At 44.8% G+C, this 27235-nt stretch overlaps 1 pseudogene; it reads left to right on the top strand.

Annotated features, from left to right (window-relative positions):
* The window catches only part of LOC124038003, a 62131-nt pseudogene that overhangs the window by 8050 nt on the left and 26846 nt on the right, over window positions 1-27235 (top strand).

Below are 27235 nucleotides of genomic sequence, written 5' to 3'. Positions count from 1 at the left end.
ATAGAGCTATCTTGTATATATCAAATATTTTATTTGTCACATGTGCCGAATACAACAGGTGTAGAGTTACAGTGAAATGCTTACTCACAAGCCCTTAACCAACAATTCTGTAAGAAGTTTTAAGAACAAAAAAAAGTTTAGTAAAAAATTTGAAATAAAAGTAACATAATTAAACAGCAGCAGTAAAATAACAATAGCGAGGATATATACATTTTAAGTTGGAATTTTACATACACCTTAGCCAAATACATTTAAACTCAGTTTTTCACAATTCCTGACATTAAATCCTAGTAACAATTCCCTGTCTTGGGTGAGTTAGGATCACCAATTTATTTTAAGAATGTGAAATGTCAAAATAATAGTAGAGTGATTTATTTCAACTTTAATTTCTTTCATCAAATTCACAGTGGGTCAGAAGTTTACATGCTACCAAATACAAATTGAGTGTTTTGCCTTTAAATTGTTCAACTTGGGTCAAATGTTCGGGTAGCCTTTCACAAGCTTCCCACAATAAGTTGGGTGAATTTTGGTCCATTCCTCCTGACAGAGCTGGTGTAACTGAGTCAGGTTTGTAGGCCTCCTTGCTTGCACATGTTTTTTCAGTTCTGCACACACATTTTCTACAGGATTGAGGTCAGGGTTTTGTGATGGCCACTCCAATACCTTGACTTTGTTGTCCTTAAGCCATTTTGCAACAACTTTGGAAGTAGGGTCCCCTAGGAAACACTTATCAACACTTTAGTTCCTACCCTGTCACAATAACTCCTCCCTATTCAAAGTGCCCACTATTATATTCTAACTGTAGAATTAGAATAGTCAATCTATTTCCATGATTCCAACAGTTTTGCTCTTATTCGCAAGTCAAATTGCAATTGCAACATTTGGTTAAAAATAAGTCCTAGATTATTTGTGCATATCGTGCAGCCCTACGTGGCAGTGTGGAAATGATCTCAATTGAAGTACTTAAGTGAAAATACTTTCAAGTGCTACTTATGTAAAAAAAAATTGGTATCTGTACTTTATTTTTTTATATTTTTGACTACTTTTACTTCACTACATTCCAAAAGAAAATACTGTACTTTTTACAACATACATTTTTCTTGACACCTAAAAATACTCGTTACATAATACATTTTTTGCAGGACAGGAAAATGGTCCATTTCACGCACTTGTCAAGAGAACATCACTGGTAATCTACTGCCTCTGATCTGGAGGACTCACTAAACACATGCCTTGTTTGTAAATTATGTCTGAGTGTTGGAGTGTGCCCCTGGCTAGCTGTAAATAAAAGAAAAAAGAAAAGGTGCTGTCTGTTTTTTTACTTTTGATACTTAAGTATATTTAAAACCAAATACGTTTAGACTTTTACTCAAGTATTTTACTGGGTGACTTTCATGTTCTATTAACATATCTTCTACTCAAGTATGACAATTGGGTACTTTTTCCACCACTGCAGTTGAGTGCAGGAAATGCATAAATTATAAAAGTGCTGAAATTTGTTTTGGTTGAATTGAACAGTATAAAAGACTTAAATCACTTAGAATATATGTGTTGCCACCCTAGGATCACTCACAACTCATAAAGCAAATGTAGAACATGTATTGTTAAAAAATTAAAATACAGTAAAAAAAAAAAAAATACCATGATATAATATTTTGGCCATATCACCCAGCCCTACCCGTGTCACAACACAACTGATTAAATGCATTAAGGAAAGAAATTCCAGAAATTAATTTTTAACAGGGCACACCTGTTAATTGAAATGCATTCCATGTGACTACCTCATGAGCTGGTTGAGAGAATGCCAAGTGTGCACAGCTGTCATCAAGGCAGAGGGCTACAGAGCTACTCTGAATAATGTTAAATGTATTTTACACTTTTTTTCTTTTTCTACATGATTCCATGTGTTATTTCATAGTTTTGATGTCTTCCCTATTATTCTACAATGTGGAAAATAGTAAAAAATCAAGAAAAACCCTTGAATGAGTAGGTGTGGGTGACTGTTGGAGTCCGTGCAGTATAGAAACATATGCATTTCGCGATATCTGCAAAATACAGTATGTGTATTTGACCAATAAAAGTTGGTTCATTGTGTAAATACACCTTTATCATGCTTACTAGTGCACATGCTGTCCTGTCCTCCTCACAGACAAACGAGAGAAACACCCGCCGAGAGACCTCGCACCATTTGAGGGGATGGAGGTAAGCAGAGCATCTTCAAAATTTGTGTACGTGTCTGACTGTGTGTCTGTTCGTGTCCAAGTCTGTTTCTGTGTGTTCTGTAGCGTGATTATCGCTGTGTTATGTCTGTATGATTTTTAACCCTCTCCATTCCTCACCTATAGTATATCTCTGTTCTCAGCTGGATGAGGAGGCCAACATCAACAGGATAGATCACTATGTGGAGCTGCTGTATGAGGACATCCCAGAGAAGGTCAGGGGTGCCACCCTCATCCTCCATCTCGCCCACAACCCAGACAACCTGGAGGAGCTCCTGCAGAATGGTATGTTCCTTCCCCATCTGTCACAATGCTACGTTCCAGAGAATGCTACGTTCATCTTCTCTGTTCTGCTGGGTGTTTAAAAGCTGTACAGGCCAGGCTAGACAAACTCTATTGTCATTGGTTGATATAATCCACAGACTCTCACCAGCCCATCCCGTTCATAAGAAAACACAGCCTAGCACTAGTCCTTCCTATTCCCCTCCCTGACGACAGAGCTGTTTTCTCTCACAACAGCACAGGGTCCTCATCCATTACAGCTGTCAAATGATGGCATGGCTTCATTTTGTAACTGTCACTATGCATCACAGGCTCACTTTGTCTGTCGTAAAGGATCACATGGTCAGACGGTGATAACGGTAGAACGTGCATGTGAACCATGAGACCTCGGGTCAGTGAGGAAAGTGGAGATGGCCAGGGGAAATGGAACAATGTGATATGTATCTTTACAATGAAGGTCACCCATAGCTCAAGTCATGGGAGCCTGGAACCCTTTACATTCCCCCAGATTCCTTACTTTAAACTCCCACCCCAAGCTGACAGTCATCTCCATGCTAGACTCTTTGCACTACCTGCCCACCTCCACCCCAACTGCATACTTCCCTTTCAAATCCCAAATAATCCCCCTCCTTTTCCTCAATCACTCCCCTTGCCCCCCCCCCCCCCCCACACACACACACACATCATAAATATATATATATATCTCACTCTTCTCACCTCTCTCTTGCTTTCTCTCTGACCTGTGTGGTGTCTGCTGCTCATCAGAGACGGCCCTGGGAGCCCTGGCCAGAGTTCTGCGGGAGGACTGGAAACAGAGCGTTGACCTGGCAACCACCATCATCTACGTCTTCTTTTGCTTCTCCAGGTATACAACTCCCTCTCACACTCGCCAGAACCTCTTTTGTTTTCATGTTCTGCTCTCTCTCATTCTGACAGCAATCGCACAACTATGACAACATACGACAAAACCTTACTTTTGAGGAAACACTAATTACCCTTGATAGAATTGGAAATAAAATACTTGTCGAGTGATTTGAGTTGTGAGAGGATCTACGTAGTTCTGAAAACTGATAGTCCTTCTTGGCCCCGATCCGTGGCAGAGCTGTTTTGGTTTTGAAATGATTTGGTTTGTGTGTGGCTGATTATGAGTAGGAGATGAGACATACTGTTTTACTCAGTCTTTCTTGTCCTTTTGTTTGCAGTTGACTTTTGGACTAAGCTCTCAGATGATAAGATCATTTCAATCTGAGCACCCGACTGCTACAAAAATAGGTGTTGCATAACGATGAACGAATGCACTTTTGGATAAGTGGAAGCCTTGTAAACCTTTTCTCTTCCCTTCCCCAGTTTCTCCCAGTTCCATGGGCAGGTGACTCACTATAAGATCGGAGCCCTCTGTATGAACATAATTGAACACGAGCTGAGGAGGTACGACCTCTGGCAGGATGAACTGCAGAAGAAAGCGGCAGCCTATATCCTTCGGCTGAAGTCAAAGGTCACCTAAATTATGTTACATACCTTTTATTTTATTTTATTAGGATCCCCATTAGCCGACGCCAATGGCGACAGCTAGTCTTACTGGGGTCCGACACATAACAGAAACAGCATAGACAGAGGGTCAATGCCTCAGGGTTCCTTCTGCCCTAAGTGCCGACTGATTATAAAACACGACTATATAGTGAGTTCATTGGTTCAATACAGCAACACTCCTTCCTTGACTGATCTCACGTGACAATGACCATAAGAACCAGAATGTGAAGAAGGAGCATGAGAAAGCCTTCAAGAAGTACCAAGGTCTACTGATCAAGCAGGAGCAGCTTCTACAAGGTACAGTAACTGTGTAGCACACTACCATGTCTAGCAGAGGGGTAGTGATGTTTGTTACAGACAGCACTATTAGTGCTTGATAATGCAGTGATGTAATTATATAGTAGGACCAACTACTTTGGTTATTACATAGTAATATCAAGTTGGATCACTATTTGTTTCTACAGTCCCCCCTCTCCCTATTGCTTTGCAGTGGCTCTGCACCTGTTGTTGAACCTTGCTGAGGACACGCGCACGGAGCTGAAGATGAGGAACAAGAACATCGTCCACACCCTGGTGAAGACCCTGGACCGGGAAGACGAGGAGCTGCTGGTGCTGGTGGTCTCCTTCCTCAAGAAGCTCAGTATCTTCCTGGAGAATAAGAATGACATGGTGAGAGAGGCAAAGATGTAGGGAGAGGGCCAGAGAAGAGGGAGGGATATAGGGAGAGGGGTACAGGAGCTGGTGGTCTCCTTCCTCAAGAAGCTCAGCATCTTCCTGGAGAACAAGAAAGACATGGTGGGTGATGGAGTGAGAGGGGAAGAGGGAGGGATGGATGGATGGAGGGGAATTGCAACAAGGTGAGGAAAATACAGTGAGCTCAAAAGTATTGGGACAGTGACCCCTTTTTTGTTGTTTTGGCTCTACCTTTAGCACTTCAGTTAAAGTGCAGACTGTCAGCTTTAATTTCAGGGTATTTTCATCCAAATCCCAGAAATGTTCCATAGGCACAAAAAGCTTATTTCTCTCAAATGTTGTGTGCAATTTTTTTTTACATCCCTGTTAGTGAGCTTTTCTCCTTTGCCAAGATACTTCATCCTCCTGAAAGGTGTGGCATATCATTAAGCTGATTAAACAGCATGATCATTATACAGGTGTGCCTTGTGTTGGGGACAACAAAAGGCCCCTCTGAAATGTGCAGTTTTGTCACACAACACAATGCCACAGATGTCTCAAGTTGGGGGAGCGTGAATTGGCATGCTAACTGCAGGAATGTCCACCAGAGAATGTTGCCAGAGAATTTCATGATCATTTCTCTACCATAACCGCCTTTAACGTAATTTTCGAAAATTTGGCAGTACGTGTAACCGCAGACCACATTGTAATGAGGCCAGCCCAGGACCGCCACATCCGGCTTCTTCACCTGCGGGATCGTTTGAGACTAGCCACTCGGACAGCTGATGAAACTGTGGGTTTGCACAACTGGAGAATTTCTGTACAAACTGTCAGAAAACGTCTCGGGGAAGCTCATCTGCATTCTCGTCGTCCTCACCAGTGTCTTAACCTGAGTTCTACATCGTAACTGACTTCAGTGGCCAAATGCTCACCTTCGATGGCTACTGGCACGCTAGAGTAGTGTGCTCTTCCCAGATGAATCCCGGGTTTCAACTGTACTGGGAAGATGTTTTGAACAGAGGGCCCCATGGTGGGGTTAGGGTATGGGCAGGTATAAGTTACGGACAACAAACAGAATTGCATTTTATCGATTGCAGTTTGAATGCACAGAGATACCGTGACAAGATCCTGAGGCCCATTGTCGTGCCATTCATCCACCGCCATCACCTCATGTTTCAGCATGATAATTCACGGACCAGTGTCACAAAGATCTGTACACAATTCCTGGAAGCTGAAAATGTCCTAGTTATTCCTTGGCCTGCATACTCACCAAACATGTCACCCATTGATCATGTTTGGAATGTTTTGGATCCACTTGTATGATGGTATGTTCCAGTTCCTGCCAATATCTTGCAACTTCCCACTTCCTGCCAATATCCAGCAACTTCCCACTTCCTGCCAATATCCAGCAACTTCCCACAGCCATTGAAGAGGAGTGGGACAACATTCCACATGTCACAACCAACAGCCTGATCAACTCTATGCGAAGGAGATGTGTCGCGCTGCATGAGGCAAATAGTGGTCACACCAGAAACTGACTGGTTTTCTGATCCACACCCATTAAAAAAAATAATATATATATATATATAACACACACACAGTGGGGCAAAAAAGTATTTAGTCAGCCACCAATTGTGCAAGTTCTCCCACTTAAAAAGATGAGAGGCCTGTAATTTTCATCATAGGTACACTTCAACTATGACAGACAAAATGAGGGAAAGAAATCCAGAAAATCACTGTAGGATTTTTTATGAATTTATTTGTAAATTATGGTGGAAAATAAGTATTTGGTCACCTACAAACAAGCAAGATTTCTGGCTCTCACAGACCTGTAACAACTTCTTTAAGAGGCTTCTCTGTCCTCCACTCGTTACCTGTATTAATGGCACCTGTTTGAACTTGTTATCAGTATAAATGACACCTGTCCACAACCTCAAACAGTCACACTCCAAACTCCACTATGGCCAAGACCAAAGAGCTGTCAAAGGACACCAGAAACAAAATTGTAGACCTGTACCAGGCTGGGAAGACTGAATCTGCAATAGGTAAGCAGCTTGGTTTGAAGAAATCAACTGTGGGTGCAATTATTAGGAAATGGAAGACATACAAGACCACTGATAATATCCCTCGATCTGGGGCTCCACGCAAGATCTCACCCCGTCGGGTCAAAATGATCACAAGAACGGTGAGCAAAAATTCCAGAACCACACGGGGGGACCTAGTGAATGACCTGCAGAGAGCTGGGACCAAAGTAACACAGCCTACCATCAGTAACACACTACGCCACCAGGGACTCAAATCCTGCAGTGCCTGACGTGTCCCCCTGCTTAAGCCAGTACATGTCACGGCCCGCCTGAAGTTTGCTAGAGAGCAGTTGGATGATCCAGAAGAAGATTGGGAGAATGTCATATGGTCAGATGAAACCAAAATAGAACTTTGTGGTAAAAACTCAACTCGTTGTGTTTGGAGGACAAAGAATGCTGAGTTGCATCCAAAGAACACCATACCTACTGTGAAGCATGGGGGTGGAAACATCATGCTTTGGGGCTGTTTTTCTACAAAGGGACCAGGACGACTGATCCATGTAAAGGAAAGAATGAATGGGGCCATGTACCGTGAGATTTTGAGTGAAAACCTCCTTCCATCAGCAAGGGCATTGAAGATTAAACACGGCTGGGTCTTTCAGCATGACAATGATCCCAAACACACCGCCCGGGAAACGAAGGAGTGGCTTCGTAAGAACCATTTCAAGGTCCTGGAGTGGCCTAGCCAGTCTCCAGATCTCAACCCCATAGAACATCTTTGGAGGGAGTTGAAAGTCCGTGTTGCCCAGCAACAGCCCCAAAACATCACTGCTCTATAGGAGATCTGCATGGAGGAATGGGCCAAAATACCAGCAACAGTGTGTGAAAACCTTGTGAAGACTTACAGAAAACATTTGACCTCTGTCATTGCCAACAAAGGGTATATAACAAAGTATTGAGAAACTTTTGTTATTGACCAAATTCTTATTTTCCACCATAATTTGCAAATAAATTCATTAAAAATCCTACAATGTGATTTTCTGCATTTTTCTTCTCATTTTGTCTGTCATAGTTGAAGTGTACCTATGATGAAAATTACAGGCCTCTCATCTTTTTAAGTGGGAGAACTTGCACAATTGGTGGCTGACTAAATACTTTTTTGCCCCACTGTAGGTGTTATTTATTATTCTTATCTGTGACCCGCAGATGCATATCTGTATTCCGTCATGTGAAATCCATAGATTATTAGGGCCTAATGAATTTATTTCAATTGACTGATTTCTTTGTATGAACTGTAACTCAGTCCAATTTGAAATTGTTGAATGTGGCGTTTTATATTTTTGTTCAGTGTACATAGTCCCCCCATTGTAGGGGACAAACAGTATTGGGACAAGTTTACTTATGTGTATTAAAGTAGTCAAATGTTTAGTACTTTATACAATATTCCTTGCACACAATGATTACATTGGCGGCAGGGTAGTCTAGTGGTTAGAGCTTTGGACTAGTAACCGAAAGGTTGCAAGTTCGAATCCCTGAGCTGACAAGGTACAAATCTGACAGGCAGTTAACCCACTGTTCTTAGGCCCTCATTTAAAATAATAATTTGTTCTTAACTGACTTGACTTTTACCTTAAACAAATAAAAAATAAAAAACATCAAGCTTGTGACACTACAAACTTGTTGGATGCATTTGCTGTTTGTTTTGGTTGTGTTTCAGGTTATTTTGTGCCCAATAGAAATGAATGGTAAAAATGCATTGTGTCATTTTTATTGTAAATATCATACCCCCTCCCCAAAATGCTAACCTCCCCTTTTGTAATGGTGAGAGGTTAGCATGTCTTGGTGTGATATTTGTGCATCTCACATTATTATTATTATTATTATTGATTTAATTCAGGACTATCCATAGTCATGGTAGCACATTAATGTAGAAGTGTTTAGAAACATATTACATTCTTATTTACAATAAAAGTGACTACATTATTTACCATTAATTTCTATTGTGCACCAAATAATCAAACGCAACCAAAACAAACAGGAAATGCTTGATGTGATCATTGCGTGCTAGAAATATAGGACCAAATAAAGTTTGGACTGCTTTAATACACATATAGTGCATTCGGAAAGTATACAGACCCCTTCCCTTTTTCCACATTTTGTTACGTTACAGCCTTATTCTAAAATGGATTCAATTACATTTTCCCCTCATCAATCTATCCACAATACCCGACATTTTTGCAAATGTATAAAAAACAGAAATAAGAACCCGTGGGCCGTGAATTATCATACTGAAACATGAGGTGATGGCGGCGGATGAATGGCACGACAATGGGCCTCAGGATCTTGTCACGGTATCTCTGTGCATTCAAACTGCAATCGATAAAATGCAATTATGTCTGTTGTCCACAACTTATGCCTGCCCATACCCTGTTTTTGCTATGTCATTATGGGGTATTGTCTGTAGATTGATTGAGTGGGAAAACAATTTAATAAATTTTAGAATAAGGCTGTAACACAACAAAATGTGGAAAAAGTCAAGTGATCTTGATACTTTCTGAATGCACTGTGTGTTAGTCCCAAATGTTTTGGTCCCCTAAAATATGGGGTTTGGTTTTTCATATGGATGAAAATACCTTCAATGTAAAGCTGACAGTCTGCACTTTAACCTCAGTCATTGAATCATTTCAAATCTACAGTGCCGGAGTACAGAGGAAAAAACAACAAATGTATCGCTGTCCCAATACTTTTCAAGCTCACTGTACATACAGTCTCAGGTCCTCTGATTTACTGTAGATTGAGAATGTATAATAATAATATTATTTTGTGGTACTTGTTAAAGATTTGTATGAGTTTACATTTAGTTAGTTACTTTTGATGCCTTCTCTAGTACAGTTGTAGGACTTCAGTGATCATTGCTTTTACTTCCCTGTCTTACTGCAGTCCCACCTGGATCCAATCTCAGCCAGTTTGTGTGCCTTTTATTAAAGCCAGACTGAGATAGGAACAGTTTTTTTTTTCTTTGTTTCCTTTTAGTGTATCTTTGACTCTGATAAAAGAACCCTTCGGGGTTCTTGCCCATTGTATACATGAGTCCAGCAGAACAGGAGAGTAGTGCTCTCATCATGTTATTCACAGTGTATCACTTTATCTCAGGGGAAGGTTTTAGTTGCAGGCTGATTAGCTACAAAAAGATAATTAGTTAGCGATTTGTCATCCATTCTACTTATTCACACGTTTGTATTCAGCGCCAGATAACAGTTGTAAGACGGCTTTAGAACTGTAATTGATTACTGTGCAGACACAATTTGTGTTGGTGTCAGTGGATTTCCTTTTGAACACAGTAGCAGTGTAATTGACACACACACCCACACCTCCAGTCCCAGTGTGCAGGCCAGATGGTTTGCTACTCTTCCGTGGTGCCTTATAGACTGGTCCTTGATGCGTCTGCTCAACACTTGCACCAACCTGTCAACACTGCTTTCTCTTTACATTCAGGACAACATTCTTCCCAAATTATTATAAAATAAGTTGAATACGTTTGAAGTAATTCATTGAATGAACGGAGTTAAAAATGAAATTGACCCCCAACACAGGTGAAGTCTGTTGTTGAAGTTGGTGCCGATAGAGATGACTGCTTCGCTTCTAGTCCTTAGGAAACTGTGCATAAGCATTTTGATACACTCGCAATGACATCTGCTAACCATGTGTATGTGACCAATAAAATGTGATTTGATTTGTCTGACGTCAAAGAAAGTATCATTTGTGGTCTCTGTTGCAGGAACGGGTATTGTGAGATTGGTTGTTGAAGTAGTGTGTGTATCGGTGCACATTTATATTGGGTTGTGCTAAATTACTTGTTGACAATGTCTCCCTCACTGTCTCCTCTCTGTTCTCTGGTGTTCAGGCAGAGACATATGCTGTGGAGAAACTGGCCAGGCTGCTGCCCTGTAAGCATGAAGACCTACTGAACACTACGCTGCGCCTGCTCCTCAACCTCTCCTTTGACACAGGCCTCCGCAGCCAGATGGTCCAGGCTGGACTCATCCCCAAACTCTCCGCACTGCTAGGTACACTACTCAATGACACAACTGTGTATGTGTGTAATTGCCACCAGAACCAGAGCCAGCGAGGCCTACTCCTGAAACTAGATCCTGTGTGTGACTGGTGTGTAAGTTCGTCCAGGGGGTCATGTGGCACGGCTGGGAGCATCTGTGATGGGCCTTTTTAAAATCTCTTCAGGGAGGTCGGGTAATGTGCATAATTAATATAATATATTTGTTAGAATAATACGCTGGGCTGCAGCATAAATTATGCTTTTGCAGGAGCTGGCCGGAAAGGCTGAGGGGATTTTCACTTTATGAATGAGACACGCACATGAGCGCACACGCATATGCACACACACATGATATGCAGGTGCATGCCAGTCCACGCTTAAGCTAAACATAGCCGAATACATTCCCTAACGTATGCATTTGGACAGTGATGCATTTTCTTTTTATTGATTTTGCCTCTACTCCAGCATTTTTAACTTGAGATCAGATGTTTCCTATGAGGTGACGGTACAGAATGTTGTCTTATTTGAGGGTATTTCCATACATATCTGATTTACCGTTTCGAAATGAAAGCTCTTTAAAGCCTACATCTAGTCCCGCATTTGAAAATGTCATAAGTATTTGGACAAATTTAACTTAATAGTGTAGGTCACATATTCTAGCACGCAATGACTAAATCAAGCGTGACTCTACAAACATGTTGGATGCATTTGCAGTTTGTTTTGGTGGTGAATGGTGACTGGAGTCATTTTCTTTCTAAGTGAGTATATAAGATGTCTCTGTACACATCTAAACCAATCCTAGTAATGCAGTGTTTTAAGAAAAATCATAAATGGATCATGACTAATGATGAAAGTTTATTTAATTTAACTAGGCAAGTCAGTTAAGAGCACATTCTTATTTACAATGACAGCCTACCAGGGAACAGTGGGTTAACTTCCTTGTTCAGAGGCAGAACGACAGATTTTTACCTTGTCAGCTTGGGGATGCGATCCAGCAGCCTTTCGGTTACTGGCCCAACACTAGGCTACCTACTGGCCCAACACTAGGCTACCTGCCGGTCCAAATGCAGGTGCATTGTTACCAATAATGAGGGAGATAAGCATTTTTGGGGGGGGTGTATGTTGTCCCTCTAACTTTCTCATTCTCCATTCATTGCTGATTATCCAGAATTAAAGTAGCATCCACATTCACGTAATGAATGTTCAAACATTTTCTATTCTTACTTGCAATAAAAGTGACACAAAAAAATGTCATTTTGGAGTCACTGTCTAAATTAGGGTTGCAAAGAGAGGGTATGTTACTCCCCAACCCGAGCACTCCGTTCTGCTACCTCTGGTCTCTTGGCCCTCCCACCCATATGGGAGGGCAGCTCCCACTCGGCCCAGTCGATGCTCTTCTCTGTCCTGGCACCACAATGGTGGAACAAGCTTCCCCCTGAAGCTAGTCCCTGTTGAGTGACAACCTATGTCATTTCCTAGGTCATTGTTATCTATGCGCTGTTGAAAATGGTGGTTTACCGAAGACAACTCTGATCTGGCTGTACCTGCTGAATGGGGCTTACAATATATTTTATTTTGATAATTTTCACCTACAGCAATAGTTTTGCTTTAAACAGGGTCTGTGGTCATTTTTAGATATACAGGGTAAAGTTGATTTATCATTTTATAACGAGGACAGCAATCACTTTTGCGAAGGCGCACAAAATAAGCTCACTCCGTAAAAACGTAATAACCATTTGATTTTTAGATGTGGGTGAAATCCTGTCTTGTGCTATACACTGAACACCTGCTCTTTCCATGACCTTAGACTGACCAGGTGAATGCTATGATTCCTTATTGATGTCACTTGTTAAATCTACTTCAATCATTGTAGATGAAGGGGAGGAGACAGGCTAAAGAAGGATTTTTAAGCTTTAAGACATGAATTGTGTATGTGTGCCATTCAGAGGGTGAATGGGCAAGACAAAACATTGAAGTGCCTTTGAACGGGGTATGGTAGTAGGTGCCATCCGTACCAATTTGTGTTAAGAACTGCAACGCTTCTGGGTTTTTCACACTCAACAATTCCCTGTGTGTATCAAGAATGGTCAACCACCCAAAGGACATCCAGGCATCTTGACACAACTGTTGGACGCATTGGGGTCAACATGGGCCAGTGGTAACCGATGTGAAATGGCTAGCTTGTTAGCGGTGGTGCGCGCTAATAGCGTTTCAATCAGTGACTTCACTCGCTCTGAGACCTTGAAGTAGTTGTTCCCCTTGCTCTGCAAGGGCCTCTGCTTTTGTGGCGCGATGGGTAATGATGCTTCGAGGGTGGCTGTTGTCGATGTGTGCAGAGGGTCCCTGGTTTGAGCCCAGGTAGGGGTGAGGAGAGGGACGGAAGCTATACTGTTACACTAGCATCCCTGTGGAAAGCTTTCGACACCCTGTAAAGTCCATGTCTGACGAATTGAGGCTGAGGGCCAAAGGGGGGGTGCAACTCAATATTAGGAAGGTGTTCTTAATGTTTTGTACGCTCATTCATTGCCTATGTTATTACTAGCTCAAACACTTAATCTGCAAAAATGACAAGTTAGTGGGTGATGGTGATTTCAGAACACTAGTGGAAGGGACTGAAAACAGGCTACATTTCCCCCTTAATCTGGTAGTGGTAGTGGGGTGGTAGATGCCTAGTCTTCCTTATTGCTCAGCTCAGGTGCCTAGATAGTACATACGCCATAGACATACATCACTTACACACACATACAAAATGTGCACACGCACAGAAGTCAGCCCAGACGGATACAGCTCAGAGAGCCCCAGCTCATGAGTACCATCAGCAGCAGATTTGAATTTAGAATTATTCTTTTTTTTCACCTTTATTTAACCAGATGAGCTAGTTGAGAACAAGTTCTCATTTACAACTGCGACCTGGCTAAGATAAAGCAAAGCAGTGTGACACAAACAACAACACAGAGTTACACATGGAATAAACAAGCATACAGTCAACACAATAGAAAAAAAAAAGAAAGTCTATATACCGTGTGTGCAAATGGCGGGATGAGGTAAGACGGTTAATAGGCCATAGTAGCGAAGTAATTACAGTTTAGCAAATTAACACTGGAGTGGTAGATGTGCAAGTAGAAATACTGGTGTGCAAAAGAGCAGAAAAGTACATTAAAAAAAATATGGGGATGAGGTAGGTAGATTGGGTGGGCTATTTACAGATGGGCTATGTACAGCTGCAGCGATTGGTTAGCTGCTCAGATAGTTAATGTTTAAAGTTAGTGAGGGAAATATAAGTCTCCAGCTTCAGCGATTTTTGCAATTCTTTCCAGTCATTGGCAACAGAAAACTGGAAGGAAAGGCGGCCAAAGGAGATGTTGGCTTTGGGGACGACCAGTGAGATATACCTGCTGGAGTGCGTGCTACGGGTGGGTGTTATTGTGACCAGTGATTGGAAGCATTGGGATAAGGCGGAGCTTTACCTAACATAGACTTTTATAGATGACCTGGAGCCAGTTGGTCTGGCGACGAATATGTAGCGAGGGCCAGCCGACTAGAGCATACAGGTTCCGGTGGTGGGTCATATGCCCCATTCAAGAAATTTAGAACCAGGAACAGATATAGCCCTTGGTTCTCCCCAGACCTGACTGCCCTTAACCAACACAAAAACATCCTATGGCGTTCTGCATTAGCATCGAACAGCCCCCGTGATGTGCAGCTGTTCAGGGAAGCTAGAAACCGTTATACACAGGCAGTTAGAAAAGCCAAGGCTAGGTTTGTCAAGCAGAAATTTGCTTCCTGCAACACTAACTCAAAAAAGTTCTGGGACACTGTAAAGTCCATGGAGAATAAGAACACCTCCTCCCAGCTGCCCACTGCACTGAAGATAGGAAACACTGTCACCACTGATAAATCCACCATAATTGAGAATTTCAATAAGCATTTTTCTACGGCTGGCCATGCTTTCCACCTGGCTACTCCTACCCCGGTCAACAGCACTCCACCCCCAACAGCAACTCGCCCAAGCCTTCCCCATTTCTCCTTCTCCCAAATCCATTCAGCTGATGTTCTGAAAGGGCTGAAAAATCTGGACCCCTACAAATCTGCCGGGCTAGACAATCTGGACCCTTTCTTTCTAAAATTATCTGCCGAAATTGTTGCCACCCCTATTACTAGCCTGTTCAACCTCTTTCGTGTCGTCTGAGATTCCCAAAGATTGGAAAGCAGCTGCGGTCATCCCCCTCTTCAAAGGGGGGGACACTCTTGACCCAAACTGCTACAGACCTATATCTATCCTACCATGCCTTTCTAAGGTCTTCGAAAGCCAAGTCAACAAACAGATTACCGACCATTTCGAATCTCACCGTAACTTCTCTGCTATGCAATCTGCTTTCAGAGCTGGTCATGGGTGCACCTCAGCCACGCTCAAGGTCCTAAACGATATCTTAACCGCCATCGATAAGAAACATTACTGTGCAGCCGTATTCATTGATCTGGCCAAGGCTTTCGACTCTGTGGCATTCCAGAGGGACATCAGAGACTGCAACGTTCTCTGCTTCACGGAAACATGGCTTACTGGGAAGACTCTATCCAGGGCGGTGCAGCCAACGGGTTTCTCCACGCATCGCACTGACAGAAACATACATCTCTCTGGTAAGAAGAGTGGCGGGGGCGTATGCCTCATGACTAACGGGACATGGTGTGATGAAGGAAACATACAGGAACTCAAATCCTTCTGTTCACCTGATTTAGAATTCCTCACAATCAAATGTAGACCGCATTATCTTCCAAGAGAATTCTCTTCGATTATAATCACAGCCGTATATATCCCCCCCAAGCAGACACATCGATGGCTCTGAACGAACTTTATTTAACTCTTTGCAAACTGGAAACCATTTATCCGGAGGCTGCATTCATTGTAGCTGGGGATTTTAACAAAGCTAATCTGAAAACAAGACTCCCTAAATTTTATCAGCATATCGATTGCGCAACCAGGGGTGGTAAAACCTTGGATCATTGTTACTCTAACTTCGGCGACGCATATAAGGCCCTGCCCCGCCCCCCTTTCGGGAAAGCTGACCACGACTCCATTTTGCTGATCCCTGCCTACAGGCAGAAATTAAAACAAGAGGCTCCCACGCTGAGGTGGGGCCAACGCTGGTCAGACCAAGCTGACTCTACACTCCAAGACTGCTTCCATCACGTGGACTGGGACATGTTTCGTATTGCGTCAGATGGAAATATTGACGAATACGCTGATTCGGTGTGCGAGTTCATTAGAACGTGCGTCGAAGATGTCGTTCCCATAGCAACGATAAAAACATTCCCAAACCAGAAACCGTGGATTGATGGCAGCATTCGCGTGAAACTGAAAGCGCGAACCACTGCTTTTAATCAGGGCAAGGTGTCTGGCAACATGACTGAATACAAACAGTGCAGCTATTTCCTCCGCAAGGCTATTAAACAAGCTAAGCGTCAGTACAGAGACAAAGTGGAATCTCAATTCAATGGCTCAGACACAAGAGGCATGTGGCAGGGTCTACAGTCAATCACGGACTACAAGATGAAATCCAGCCCAGTCACGGACCAGGATGTCTTGCTCCCAGGCAGACTAAATAACTTTTTTGCCCGCTTTGAGGACAATACAGTGCCACTGACACGGCCTGCAACGAAAACATGCGGTCTCTCCTTCACTGCAGCCGAGGTGAGTAAGACATTTAAACGTGTTAACCCTCGCAAGGCTGCAGGCCCAGACGGCATCCCCAGCCGCGCCCTCAGAGCATGCGCAGACCAGCTGGCCGGTGTGTTTACGGACATATTCAATCAATCCCTATACCAGTCTGCTGTTCCCACATGCTTCAAGAGGGCCACCATTGTTCCTGTTCCCAAGAAAGCTAAGGTAACTGAGCTAAACGACTACCGCCCCGTAGCACTCACTTCCGTCATCATGAAGTGCTTTGAGAGACCAGTCAAGGACCATATCACCTCCACCCTACCTGACACCCTAGACCAGAGGTGGGCAAACTTTTTGACTCGCGGGCCACAATGGGTTCTAAAATTTGACAGAGGGGCCGGGCCAGGAGCATTTGGAGGGAGTGTTTGGGCCGGATATACTAAAGCATTAAATGTAGTGTGTGCAAACCTCATAGCACAATAAGAACACTACAACCCAATTTATTAACTGTCTTTCAAATGTGAAAAATAGCCCTTATCAGTTAATAAATTTGTCTCAAGGAATATGCAAGATATGGCATTTACATACTATTTCGCAGATACTGGGAGGAGGAAATGTAAATAGATTAAAATAACATACGCACTGTGATTTATGGATTGTCCTGACTGCGCGCTCTACAAACTCGCCACGGACGCCCTCGCCTTCACGCGCAAACAGTACACGTGTATCGTTGCCAAGCACACAGACATAGGCTGTATTAAATATCCTACCTGCAGCTGAAAATTTAAATTAAGAGCGATGTGCGGCGTGTTAATTAAGCTACTGTACCGCTGCTGTGCGTAAATGCTCATTGCTCTTAATTAAAAGACGCACTTCCAAACTTTCCATATGCATTTTTTCATAACACGGTGAAAAAAGTTCTGTTGACTCTGTAAATTAGCTGCCAACCTCTGAGCAGTAGCCGCCCGTTCTTGTGTTGACTGCTTGCTAGCATAGTTTGCATGCTTCGTGGCAAAGTGACGGCTGATATTGTACTCTTTGAAAACCGCAACAGCTTCTTGGCATATCAGACATACAGCCGTTGATCGGACTTCAGTGAAGAAGTATTTTGTTGTCCACTCCTTAATAAACACTCGGCATTCGCTGTCCACTTTCCTTCTCTTTGGTCCGCTCATATTCACAGAATGGCTTAATGGTGACGTGAAACGAAGTGAAAATTAAAGTGAAATAAAGAGAAATACGCGCCACTCCAACAACGGTCAATGTGTTTTGAGTGCGCCATCTATTGGGGAAATGTGGGCATTGCAGGGAAAGGGGAAAAAGAGGTTTTTACTATAATTTGGACAAGTTCGGCGGGCCGGATTAAAAAGCCTAACGGGCCGTATGTGGCCCGCGGGGCGTAGTTTGCCCATGTCTGCCCTAGACCCACTCCAATTTGCTTACCGCCCAAATAGGTCCACAGACGATGCAATCTCAACCACACTGCACACTGCCCTAACCCACCTGGACAAGAGGAATACCTATGTGAGAATGCTGTTCATCGACTACAGCTCGGCATTCAACACCATAGTACCCTCCAAGCTCGAGACCCTGGGTCTCGACCCCGCCCTGTGCAACTGGGTACTGGACTTCCTGACGGGCCGCCCCCAGGTGGTGAGGGTAGGCAACAACATCTCCTCCCCGCTGATCCTCAACACGGGGGCCCCACAAGGGTGCGTTCTGAGCCCTCTCCTGTACTCCCTGTTCACCCACGACTGCGTGGCCACGCACGCCTCCAACTCAATCATCAAGTTTGCGGACAACACAACATTGGTAGGCTTGATTACCAACAACGATGAGACGGCCTACAGGGAGGAGGTGAGGGCCCTCGGAGTGTGGTGTCAGGAAAATAACCTCACACTCAACGTCAACAAAACTAAGGAGATGATTGTGGACTTCAGGAAACAGCAGAGGGAACAGCCCCCTATCCACATCGATGGAACAGTAGTGGAGAGGGTAGCTAGTTTTAAGTTCCTCAGCATACACATCACAGACAAACTGAATTGGTCCACTCACACTGACAGCGTCGTGAAGAAGGCGCAGCAGCGCCTCTTCAACCTCAGGAGGCTGAAGAAATTCGGCTTGTCACCTAAAGCACTCACAAACTTCTACAGATGCACAATCGAGAGCATCCTGGCGGGCTGTATCACCGCCTGGTACGGCAACTGCTCCGCCCTCAACCGTAAGGCTCTCCAGAGGGTAGTGAGGACTGCACAACGCATCACCGGGGGCAAACTACCTGCCCTCCAGGACACCTACACCACCCGTTGTTACAGGAAGGCCATAAAGATCATCAAGGACATCAACCACCCGAACCACTGCCTGTTCACCCCGCTATCATCCAGAAGGCGAGGTCAGTACAGGTGCATCAAAGCTGGGACCGAGAGACTGAAAAACAGCTTCTATCTCAAGGCCATCAGACTGTTAAACAGCCACCACTAATATTGAGTGGCTGCTGCCAACACACAGTCATTGACACTGACCCAACTCCAGTCATTTTAATAATGGGAATTGATGGGAAATGATGTAAATATATCACTAGCCACTTTAAACAATGCTACCTTATATAATGTTACTTACCCTACATTATTCATCTCATATGCATACGTATATACTGTACTCTACATCATCGACTGCATCCTTATGTAATACATGTATGACTAGCCACTTTAACTATGCCACTTTGTTTACTTTGTCTACACACTCATCTCATATGTATATACTGTACTCAATACCATCTACTGTATGCTGCTCTGTACCATCACTCATTCATATATCCTTATGTACATATTCCTTATCCCCTTACACTGTGTATAAGACAGTAGTTTTGAATTTGTTAGTTAGATTACTTGTTGGTTATCACTGCATTGTCGGAACTAGAAGCACAAGCATTTCGCTGCACTCGCATTTAACATCTGTTAACCATGTGTATGTGACAAATAACATTTGATTTGATTTGTCAACCACCACATCCTCATCGGCAGACTTGACAGCCTTGGTTTCTCAAATGATTGCCTCGCCTGGTTCACCAACTACTTCTCTGATAGAGTTCAGTGTGTCAAATCGGAGGGTCTGCTGTCCGGACCTCTGGCAGTCTCTATGGGGGTGCCACAAGGTTCAATTCTTGGGCCGACTCTCTTCTCTGTATACATCAATGAGGTCGCTCTTGCTGCTGGTGAGTCCCTGATCCACCTCTACGCAGACGACACCATTCTGTATACTTCCGGCCCTTCTTTGGACACTGTGTTAACAACCCTCCAGGCAAGCTTCAATGCCATACAACTCTCCTTCCGTGGCCTCCAATTGCTCTTAAATACAAGTAAAACTAAATGCATGCTCTTCAACCGATCGCTACCTGCACCTACCCGCCTGTCCAACATCACTACTCTGGACAGCTCTGACTTAGAATACGTGGACAACTACAAATACTTAGGTGTCTGGTTAGACTGTAAACTCTCCTTCCAGACCCATATCAAACATCTCCAATCCAAAGTTAAATCTAGAATTGGCTTCCTATTTCGCAACAAAGCATCCTTCACTCATGCTGCCAAACATACCCTTGTAAAACTGACCATCCTACCAATCCTCGACTTTGGCGATGTCATTTACAAAATAGCCTCCAATACCCTACTCAACAATTGGATGCAGTCTATCACAGTGCAATCCGTTTTGTCACCAAAGCCCCATATACTACCCACCATTGCGACCTGTACGCTCTCGTTGGCTGGCCCTCGCTTCATACTCGTCGCCAAACCCACTGGCTCCATGTCATCTACAAGACCCTGCTAGGTAAAGTCCCCCCTTATCTCAGCTCGCTGGTCACCATAGCATCTCCCACCTGTAGCACACACTCCAGCAGGTATATCTCTCTAGTCACCCCCAAAACCAATTCTTTCTTTGGCCGCCTCTCCTTTCAGTTCTCTGCTGCCAATGACTGGAACGAACTACAAAAATCTCTGAAACTGGAAACACTTATCTCCCTCACTAGCTTTAAGCACCAACTGTCAGAGCATCTTACAGATTACTGCACCTGTACATAGCCCACCTATAATTTAGCCCAAACAACTACCTCTTTCCCAACTGTATTTAATTAATGTATTTATTTTGCTCCTTTGCACCCCATTATTTTTATTTATACTTTGCACATTCTTCCATTGCAAAACTACCATTCCAGTGTTTTACTTGCTATATTGTATTTACTTTGCCACCATGGCCTTTTTTTGCCTTTACCTCCCTTCTCACCTAATTTGCTCACATTGTATATAGACTTGTTTATACTGTATTATTGACTGTATGTTTGTTTTACTCCATGTGTAACTCTGTTGTTGTATCTGTCGTACTGCTTTGCTTTATCTTGGCCAGGTCGCAATTGTAAATGAGAACTTGTTCTCAACTTGCCTACCTGGTTAAATAAAGGTGAAATAAAATAAAAAATAAAAATAAATATAAGGAGCTTTGGTGACAAAACGGATGGCACTGTGATAGACTGCATCCAGTGTGCTAAGTAGTGTATTAAAAGCTATTTTGTAAATGACATCGCCGAAGTCGAGGACCGTGTAGGATAGTCAGTTTTACGAGGTTATGTTTGGCGGCGTGAGTGAAGGAGGCTTTGTTGCGAAATAGGAAGCAGATTCTAGATTGAATTTTGGATTGGAGATATTTTCAGACACGGCAAGGACATCAGGGTTGGCGGAGTGTGCCAAAGCAGTGAGTAAAACAAACTTAGGGAGGAGGCTTCTGATGTTAACATGCATGAAACCAAGGCCTTTTCGGTTACAGAAGTCAACAAATGAGAGTGCCTGGGGACACGCAGGGCCTGGGTTAACCTCCACATCACCTGAGGAACAGAGGTGGAGTAGGATGAGGGTACGGCTAAAGGCTATCAAAACTGGTCTCTGCCTAGTGCGTTGGGGACAGAATAAAAGGAGCAGATTTCTGGGCGTGGTAGAATAGATTCAGGGCATAATGTACAGACGGGTATGGTGGGGTGCGGGTACAGTGGAGGTAAACCCAGGCACCGAGTGATGATAAGAGAAGTTGCATCGCATCTCTGGATGGGCTAGTTATGCTGGGTGAGTATTATACCCTGATGAAGACAGCATGGCTGTCGAAACGTTGGATATTACATTTTTGCATCTGAGCTCCTAGCGTGTGCGGCTCTCCTTTATTTTCATGCTGGGTGAGGTCATCACGTGTTGGAGGTGGGACAAAGGAGGTATCTGAGGCATGTTGAGTGTCACTTGGGGCTCCGCAGTAAACTAAGACAATAACTATCCTAAACAACAGTGTGCAAGGCATATTGACATTTGAGAGAGCCATAAAGCAATCACAGGTGTTGATTGGGAGAGCTAGCTGAGACAACAATGGGTAAGACAACAACAGCTAATCAGCTAAGACAACAATAGGTAAAATGGTGATGAATGGGCACGGAGGGTCGGGTTAACTACATACAGGGCCTGAGTTGCGGCTGACAGATATACAAAAAATAAACTAAATGGAGTACCGTGATTAATGAACAGTGCAGCAGGCATCAGCTATGTAGCCAAGTGATCATAGGGGTCCAGTGAACAGGGAAGCCGCGGGTATTCGTTACTATGCTAGCACACTGGACGCACGGCGTTTACAGTTAGCAGGCAGGGGTAAGTAGACGCGTTTGCTCTGACGTCCGGTGAAGGCCGGATGAGAGCGTTAAGTCGGTGGACCAGTTGTTGTGGTACGGCGCGGCGCCGTGTAGACGAAGGGTCCAGACCAGATGGACGAAAGAGGGAGTTGTAGTAATTTTGTTTGTAAAAATGAATGTGTTTATGCAACAAATGTTAGTTTATCGCATCAAGCCGAATCGCATCAATTCATTCTCTAATCAAACCGAATCGCACCGAACTAAACCGTATCTTCCTGTATCGTATCGAAACCTGTGTATCTAGATGCATATAGAATCGACTTGAAAGGGAAAGGTGCACATCCTTACTATACAGTGCATTCGGAAAGTTTTCAGAGCCCTTGATTTGTCCAACATTTTGTTACCTTAACCTTATTCTAAAATGGATTAAATAGTTTTTTTCCCCTCTTCAATCTACACACAATACCCCATAATGACAAAGCAAAAAAGGTTTTTAGAAATGTTTGCAAATAAACAAACTGAATGTAACATTTACATAAGTGAGCCATGAAGTGCTTTGAAAGGCTGGTCATGGCTCACATCAACACCATCATGCCGAAAACCCTAGACCCACTCGAATTCGCATACCGCCCCAACCGAGTCACACTTGGACAAAAGGAACACCTATCTGAGAATTCTGTTCATTGACTACAGCTCAGCGTTCAACACCATAGTACCCACAAAGGACCCTGGTACTAAACACCTCCCTCTGCAACTGGATCCTGGACATCCTGACGGTTCGCCCCCAGGTGGTAAGGGTAGGCAACAACACATCTGCCACGCTGATCCTCAACACTGGGGCCCCTCAGGGGTGCATGCTTAGTCCCCTCCTGTACTCCCTGTTCACCCACGACTTTTTGTTTTTTAGATTCTTTAGTTTATTTAGTAAATATTTTAAAACTGTATTTCTTGAACTGGATTGTTGGTTAAGGACCTGTAAGTATTCATTTCACGATATTTGGCGCATGTGACATACAATTTGATTTGATTCAGACCCTTTACTCAGTACTTTGTTGAAGCACCTTTGGCAGCGATTACAGCCTCGAGCCTTCTTGGGTATGACGCTACAAGCTTGGCACACCTGTATTTGGGGAGTTTCTCCCATTCCTCTCTGCAGATCCTCTCAAGCTCTGTCAAGTTGGGTGGGGAGCGTTGCTGCATAGCTATTTGTAAGGTCTCCAGAGACATTCGATCAGGTTTAAGACCGGGCTCTGGCTGGGCCACTCAAGGACATTCAGGGACTTGTCCCGAAGAAACTCCGGCGTTGTCTTGGCTGTGTGCTTAGGGTCATTGTTCTGTTGGAAAGTGAACTTTCACCCCAGTCCTGAGCGCTCTGGAGCAGGTTTTCAAGGATATCGTTGTACTTTGCTCCGTTTGTCTTTGCCTCGATCCTGACTAGTCTCCAAGTCCCTGCCGCTGAAAAACATCCCCACAGAGTGATGCTGCTCACACCATGCTTCACATTAGGTATGGTGCCAGGTTTCTTCCAAATGTGATGCTTAGCATTCAGTCCAAATAGTTCAATCTTGGTTTCATCAGACCAGAGAAATCTTATTTCTCATTGTCTGAGAGTCTTTAGGTGCCTTTTGGCAAACTCCAAGTGAGATGTCATGTGCCTTTTACTGAGGGGCTTCCGTCTCGCTACCATAAAGGCCTGATTAGTGGAGTGGTGCAGAGATGGTTGTGCTTCTGGAAGGTTCTCCCATCTCTACAGAGGAACTCTAGAGCTCTATCAGAGTGACCATTGGGTTCTTGGTCACCAACCATTGCACAGTTTGGCTGGTGGGCCAACTCTAGGAAGAGTCTAGAGTCTGTTAAGAATGATGGTGGCCACTGTGTTCTTGCATTTACATTACATTTAAGTCATTTAGCAGATGCTCTTATCCAGAGCGACTTACAAATTGGTGCATTCACCTTATGACATCCAGTGGAACAACCACTTTACAATAGTGCATCTAAATATTTTAAGGGGGGGGGGGGTGAGAAGGATTACTTTATCCTATCCTAGGTATTCCTTAAAGAGGTGGGGTTTCAGGTGTCTCCGGAAGGTGGTGATTGACTCCGCTGTCCTGGCGTCGTGAGGGAGTTTGTTCCACCATTGGGGAGCCAGAGCAGCGAACAGTTTTGACTGAGCTGAGCGGGAACTGTACTTCCTCAGTGGTAGGGAGGCGAGCAGGCCAGAGGTGGATGAACGCAGTGCCCTTATTTGGGTGTAGGGCCTGATCAGAGCCTGGAGGTACTGAGGTGCCGTTCCCCTCACAGCTCCGTAGGCAAGCACCATGGTCTTGTAGCGGATGCGAGCTTCAACTGGAAGCCAGTGGAGAGAGCGGAGGAGCGGGGTGACGTGAGAGAACTTGGGAAGGTTGAACACTAGACGGGCTGCGGCGTTCTGGATGAGTTGTAGGGGTTTAATGGCACAGGCAGGGAGCCCAGCCAACAGCGAGTTGCAGTAATCCAGACGGGAGATGACAAGTGCCTGGATTAGGACCTGCGCCGCTTCCTGTGTGAGGCAGGGTCGTACTCTGCGGATGTTGTAGAGCATGAACCTACAGGAACGGGCCACCGCCTTGATGTTAGTTGAGAACGACAGTTTGTTGTCCAGGATCACGCCAAGGTTCTTAGCGCTCTGGGAGGAGGACACAATGGAGTTGTCAACCGTGATGGCGAGATCATGGAACGGGCAGTCCTTCCCCGGGAGGAAGAGCAGCTCCGTCTTGCCGAAGTTCAGCTTGAGGTGGTGATCCGTCATCCACACTGATATGTCTGCCAGACATGCAGAGATGCGATTCGCCACCTGGTCATCAGAAGGGGGAAAGGAGAAGATTAATTGTGTGTCGTCTGCATAGCAATGATAGGAGAGACCATGTGAGGTTATGACAGAGCCAAGTGACTTGGTGTATAGCGAGAATAGGAGAGGGCCTAGAACAGAGCCCTGGGGGACACCAGTGGTGAGAGCGCGTGGTGAGGAGACAGATTCTCGCCACGCCACCTGGTAGGAACGACCTGTCAGGTAGGACGCAATCCAAGCGTGGGCCGCGCCGGAGATGCCCAACTCGGAGAGGGTGGAGAGGAGGATCTGATGGTTCACAGTATCGAAGGCAGCCGATAGGTCTAGAAGGATGAGAGCAGAGGAGAGAGAGTTAGCTTTAGCGGTGCGGAGCGCCTCCGTGATACAGAGAAGAGCAGTCTCAGTTGAATGACTAGTCTTGAAACCTGACTGATTTGGATCAAGAAGGTCATTCTGAGAGAGATAGCGGGAGAGCTGACCAAGGACGGCACGTTCAAGAGTTTTGGAGAGAAAAGAAAGAAGGGATACTGGTCTGTAGTTGTTGACATCGGAGGGATCGAGTGTAGGTTTTTTCAGAAGGGGTGCAACTCTCGCTCTCTTGAAGACGGAAGGGACGTAGCCAGCGGTCAGGGATGAGTTGATGAGCGAGGTGAGGTAAGGGAGAAGGTCTCCGGAAATGGTCTGGAGAAGAGAGGAGGGGATAGGGTCGAGCGGGCAGGTTGTTGGGCGGCCGGCCGTCACAAGACGCGAGATTTCATCTGGAGAGAGAGGGGAGAAAGAGGTCAGAGCACAGGGTAGGGCAGTGTGAGCAGAACCAGCGGTGTTGTTTGACTTAGCAAACGAGGATCGGATGTCGTCGATCTTCTTTTCAAAATGGTTGACGAAGTCATCTGCAGAGAGGGAGGAGAGGGGGGGGAGGATTCAGGAGGGAGGAGAAGGTGGCAAAGAGCTTCCTAGGGTTAGAGGCAGATGCTTGGAATTTAGAGTGGTAGAAAGTGGCTTTAGCAGCAGAGACAGAGGAGGAAAATGTAGAGAGGAGGGAGTGAAAGGATGCCAGGTCCGCAGGGAGGCGAGTTTTCCTCCATTTCCGCTCGGCCTTCCGGAGCCCTGTTCTGTGAGCTCGCAATGAGTCGTCAAGCCACGGAGCGGGAGGGGAGGACCGAGCCGGCCTGGAAGATGGGGGACATAGAGAGTCAAAGGATGCAGAAAGGGAGGAGAGGAGGGTTGAGGAGGCAGAATCAGGAGATAGGTTGGAGAAGGTTTGAGCAGAGGGAAGAGATGATAGGATGGAAGAGGAGAGAGTAGCGGGGGAGAGAGAGCGAAGGTTGGGACGGCGCGATACCATCCGAGTAGGGGCAGTGTGGGAAGTGTTGGATGAGAGCGAGAGGGAAAAGGATACAAGGTAGTGGTTGGAGACTTGGAGGGGAGTTGCAATGAGGTTAGTGGAAGAACAGCATCTAGTAAAGATGAGGTCGAGCGTATTGCCTGCCTTGTGAGTAGGGGGAAGGTGAGAGGGTGAGGTCAAAAGAGGAGAGGAGTGGAAAGAAGGAGGCAGAGAGGAATGAGTCAAAGGTAGACGTGGGGAGGTTAAAGTCGCCCAGAACTGTGAGAGGTGAGCCGTCCTCAGGAAAGGAGCTTATCAAGGCATCAAGCTCATTGATGAACTCTCCGAGGGGACCTGGAGGGCGATAAATGATAAGGATGTTAAGCTTGAAAGGGCTGGTAACTGTGACAGCATGAAATTCAAAGGAGGTGATAGACAGATGGGTAAGGGGAGAAAGAGAGAATGACCACTTGGGAGAGATAAGGATCCCTATGCCACCACCCCGCTGACCAGAAGCTCTCGGGGTGTGCGAGAACACGTGGGCGGACGAAGAGAGAGCAGTAAGAGTAGCAGTGTTATCTGTGGTGATCCATGTTTCTGTCAGTGCCAAGAAGTCGAGGGACTGGAGGGAGGCATAGGCTGAGATGAACTCTGCCTTGTTGGCTACAGATCGGCAGTTCCAGAGGCTACCGGAGACCTGGAACTCCACGTGGGTCGTGCGCGCTGGGACCACCAGATTAGGGTGGCAGCGGCCACGCGGTGTGGAGCGTTTGTATGGTCTGTGCAGAGAGGAGAGAACAGGGATAGACAGACACATAGTTGACAGGCTACAGAAGAGGCTACGCTAATGCAAGGAGATTGGAATGACAAGTGGACTACACGTCTCGAATGTTCAGAAAGTTAAGCTTACTAATTACTTACTAATTAATGATGCAGGAGAGTATATTCTCAAAAGAACAAATTCAACTTCACAAAGCCAACTCTG

Source organism: Oncorhynchus gorbuscha, linkage group LG06 (assembly GCF_021184085.1).
Source record: "Oncorhynchus gorbuscha isolate QuinsamMale2020 ecotype Even-year linkage group LG06, OgorEven_v1.0, whole genome shotgun sequence".
In the NCBI taxonomy this organism is placed as follows: domain Eukaryota; kingdom Metazoa; phylum Chordata; class Actinopteri; order Salmoniformes; family Salmonidae; genus Oncorhynchus; species Oncorhynchus gorbuscha.
Note: the sequence above shows the minus strand (reverse complement) of the source record. Positions and strands in the feature narration are given on the sequence as shown.